Source organism: Leuciscus leuciscus (genome assembly GCF_965113295.1).
Source record: "Leuciscus leuciscus genome assembly, chromosome: 21".
NCBI lineage: Eukaryota > Metazoa > Chordata > Actinopteri > Cypriniformes > Leuciscidae > Leuciscus > Leuciscus leuciscus.
In genome coordinates this window covers 591,316-596,663 of record NC_138745.1, presented here as the reverse complement: position 1 = coordinate 596,663, position 5,348 = coordinate 591,316, and positions in this window count along the sequence as shown.

The window sequence follows — 5,348 nt, the reverse complement described above, 5'->3', positions numbered from 1 at the left end:
ATTAATGACGTAAAAATAACGTAATGATGTAGAAATAGCGTAATGACGTAGAAAGTTTAATTTTAATGACGTAGAAAAAGTTTAATGACGTAGAAATAGTGTAATGACGTAGAAATAGTGTAATGACGTAGAAATAGTTTAATGACGTAGAAATAGTTTAATGACGTAAAAATAGCGTAATGATGTAGAAATAGTTTATTGACGTAGAAATAGCGTAATGATGTAGAAATAGCGTAATGACGTAGAAATAGCATAATAATGTAGAAATAGCGTAATGACGTTAAATAGAAAAATGACGTAGCATAATGACATAGAAGTAGCGTAATGACATAGAAATAGCGTAATGACGTAGAAATAGAAAAATGACGTAGAAATAGCATAATGACGTAGAAATAGCGTAATGATGTAGAAATAGCGTAATGAAGTAGAAATAGAAAAATGACGTAGAAATAGCATAATGACATAGAAATAGCGTAATGACGTAGAAATAGAAAAATGACGTAGAAATAGCATAATGACATAGAAATAGAAAAATGACGTAGAAATAGCGTAATGACGTAGAAATAGAAAAATGACGTAGAAATAGCATAATGACGTAGAAATAGCATAATGACGTAGAAATAGAAAAATGACGTAGAAATAGCGTAATGATGTAGAAATAGCATAATGACGTAGAAATAGCATAATGACGTAGAAATAGAAAAATGACGTAGAAATAGCGTAATGACGTAGAAATAGCGTAATGACGACGTAGAAATAGCGTAATGACGTAGAAATAGCGGAATGACGAAGAAATAGCATAATGACGACGTAGAAATAACGTAAGATGTAGAAATAGCGTAATGATGTAGAAATAGCATAATAACGTAGAAATAGAAAAATTACATAGAAATAGCGGAATGACGTAGAAATAGCGTAAGGACGTAGAAATAGCATAATGATGTAGAAATAGCGTAATGATGTAGAAATAGCGTAATGATGTAGAAATTGCATAATGTCGAAATTGCATAATGATGTCGAAATAGCGTAAAAATGTAGAAATAGAAAAAACTACGTAGAAATAGCGTAATGACGTAGAAATAGTGTAATGACGTAGAAATACCGAGATGACATAAAAATAGTGTAATGACGTAGAAATAGCATAATGACGTAGAAATAGCGGAATGACGTAGAAATAGCGGAATGACGTAGAAATAGCGGAATGGCGTAGAAATAGCGGAATGGCGTAGAAATAGCAGAATGATGTAGAAATAGCGTAATGATGTAGAAATAGCGGAATTGCGTAGAAATAGCGGAATGACGTAGAAATAGCGGAATGGCGTTGAAATAACGGAATAATGTAGAAATAGTGGAATGGCGTAGAAATAGCGGAATGACGTAGAAATAGCGGAATGGCGTTGAAATAGCGGAATGACGCAGAAATAGTTTAATGACGTAGAAATAGTGTAATGACGTAGAAATAGCATAATGACGTAGAAATAGTTTAATGACGTAGAAATAGTGTAATGATGTAAAAATAGCGTAATGATGTAGAAATAGTGTAATGACGTAGAAATAGCGTAATGACGTAGAAATAGCGTAATGATGTAGAAATAGCGTAATGACGTAGAAATAGCGTAATGATGTAGAAATAACGTAATGACGTAGAAATAGCATAATGACGTAGAAATAGCGTAATGATGTAGAAATAGCATAATGATGTAGATGTAGAAATAGCGTAATGACAGAAATAGCATAATGATGTAGAAATAGCGTAATGATGTAGAAATAGCGTAATGACTTAGAAATAGCGTAATGACGTAGAAATAGCGTAATGATGTAGATGTAGAAATAGCGTAATGACATAGAAATAGCATAATGACGTAGAACTAGCATAATGACGTAGAAATAGCGTAATGATGTAGATGTAGAAATAGCGTAATGACGTAGAAATAGCGTAATGATGTAGAAATAGCGTAATGATGTAGAAATAGCGTAATGACTTAGAAATAGCGTAATGACGTAGAAATAGCGTAATGACGTAGAACTAGCATAATGACGTAGAAATAGCGTAATGATGTAGATGTAGAAATAGCGTAATGACGTAGAAATAGCGTAATGATGTAGAAATAGCGTAATGATGTAGAAATAGCGTAGTGACTTAGAAATAGCGTAATGACGTAGAAATAGCGTAATGATGTAGATGTAGAAATAGCGTAATGACATAGAAATAGCGTAATGACGTAGAAATAGCGTAATGACGTAGAAATAGCGTAATGATGTAGAAATAGTGCAATGATGTAGAAATAGCATGACATAGAAATAGAAAAATTACGTAGAAATAGCGTAATGATGTAGAAATAGAGTAATGATGTAGAAATAGCGTAATGACGTAGAAATACCATGACATAGAAATAGAAACATTACGTAGAAATAGCGTAATGATGTAGAAATAGAGTAATGATGTAGAAATAGCGTAATGACGTAGAAATAGCATAATAATGTAGAAATAGCGTAATGATGTAGAAATAGAGTAATGATGTAGAAATAGCGTAATGATATAGAAATAGCGTAATGACGTAGAAATAGCGTAATGATGTAGAAATAGTGTAATGATGTAGAAATAGCATGACATAGAAATAGAAAAATTACGTAGAAATAGCGTAATGATGTAGAAATAGAGTAATGATGTAGAAATAGCGTAATGACGTAGAAATAGCATAATAATGTAGAAATAGCGTAATGACGTAGAAATAGCGTAATAATGTAGATGTGGAAATAGCGTAATGACATAGAAATAACGTAATGATGTAGAAATAGTGTAATGATGTAGAAATAGTGTAATGATGTAGAAATAGCATAATGACAAAGAAATAGAAAAATGACGTAGAAATAGCTTAATGATGTAGAAATAGAGTAATGATGTAGAAATAGCGTAATGACGTAGAAATAGCATAATAATGTAGAAATAGCGTAATGACGTAGAAATAGAAAAATGACGTAGCATAATGACATAGAAATAGCGTAATGACAGAAATAGCGTAATGACGTAGAAATAGAAAAATGACGTAGAAATAGCATAATGACGTAGAAATAGAAAAATGACGTAGAAATAGCATAATGACGTAGAAATAGCGTAATGATGTAGAAATAGCATAATGAAGTAGAAATAGCATAATGATGTAGAAATAGAAAAATGACGTAGAAATAGCATAATGACGTAGAAATAGAAAAATGACGTAGAAATGGCATAATGACGTAGAAATAGCGTAATGATGTAGAAATAGCGTAATGAAGTAGAAATAGCATAATGACGTAGAAATAGAAAAATGACGTAGAAATAGCATAATGACGTAGAAATAGCGTAATGATGTAGAAATAGCGTAATGAAGTAGAAATAGCATAATGATGTAGAAATAGAAAAATGACGTAGAAATGGCATAATGATGTAGAAATAGAAAAATGACGTAGAAATAGCATAATGACATAGAAATAGCGTAATGATGTAGAAATAGCATGACATAGAAATAGAAAAATTACGTAGAAATAGCGTAATGATGTAGAAATAGAGTAATGATGTAGAAATAGCGTAATGACGTAGAAATAGCATAATAATGTAGAAATAGCGTAATGACGTAGAAATAGCGTAATAATGTAGATGTGGAAATAGCGTAATGACATAGAAATAACGTAATGATGTAGAAATAGTGTAATGATGTAGAAATAGTGTAATGATGTAGAAATAGCATAATGACAAAGAAATAGAAAAATGACGTAGAAATAGCTTAATGATGTAGAAATAGAGTAATGATGTAGAAATAGCGTAATGACGTAGAAATAGCATAATAATGTAGAAATAGCGTAATGACGTAGAAATAGAAAAATGACGTAGCATAATGACATAGAAATAGCGTAATGACAGAAATAGCGTAATGACGTAGAAATAGAAAAATGACGTAGAAATAGCATAATGACGTAGAAATAGAAAAATGACGTAGAAATAGCATAATGACGTAGAAATAGCGTAATGATGTAGAAATAGCATAATGAAGTAGAAATAGCATAATGATGTAGAAATAGAAAAATGACGTAGAAATAGCATAATGACGTAGAAATAGAAAAATGACGTAGAAATGGCATAATGACGTAGAAATAGCGTAATGATGTAGAAATAGCGTAATGAAGTAGAAATAGCATAATGACGTAGAAATAGAAAAATGACGTAGAAATAGCATAATGACGTAGAAATAGCGTAATGATGTAGAAATAGCGTAATGAAGTAGAAATAGCATAATGATGTAGAAATAGAAAAATGACGTAGAAATGGCATAATGATGTAGAAATAGAAAAATGACGTAGAAATAGCATAATGACATAGAAATAGCGTAATGACGTAGAAATAGAAAAATGACGAAGAAATAGCATAATGACGTAGAAATAGGAAAATGACGTAGAAATAGCATAATGACGTAGAAATAGCGTAATGACGTAAAAATTGTGTAATGACGTAGAAATAGCATAATGACGTAGAAATAGCGTTATGACGTAAAAATAGTGTAATGACGTAGAAATAGCGGAATGGCGTAGAAATAGCATAATGATGTAGAAATAGCGTAATGACGTAGAAATAGCGTAATGACGTAAAAATAGTGTAATGACATAGAAATAGCATAATGACGTAGAAATAGCGTAATGACGTAGAAATAGCGTAATGACGTAAAAATAGTGTAATGACATAGAAATAGCATAATGACGTAGAAGTAGCGGGATGACGTAGAAATAGCGGGATGATGTAGAAATAGCGGAATGCGTAGAAATAGCGGAATGATGTAGAAATAGCGGAATGGCGTAGAAATAGCGGAATGGCGTAGAAATAGCGTAATGACGTAGAAATAGCGTAATGACGTTAAAATAGTGGAATGACATAGAAATAGCATAATGACGTAGAAATAGCGTAATGACGTAGAAATAGCGTAATGACGTAAAAATAGTGTAATGACATAGAAATAGCATAATGACGTAGAAATAGCGGGATGACGTAGAAATAGCGGGATGATGTAGAAATAGCGGAATGCGTAGAAATAGCGGAATGATGTAGAAATAGCGGAATGGCGTAGAAATAGCGGAATGGCGTAGAAATAGCGTAATGACGTAGAAATAGCGTAATGACGTAAAAATAGCGGAATGACGTAGAAATAGCGGAATGACGTTGAAATAACGGAATGACGTAGAAATAGCAGAATGGCGTAGAAATAGCGGAATGACGTAGAAATAGCGGAATGACGTTGAAATAGCGGAATGACGTAGAAATAGCGGAATGGTGTACAGTGCTGGTCAGAATTATTTGCCCCTTTGGTAAATATGATCAA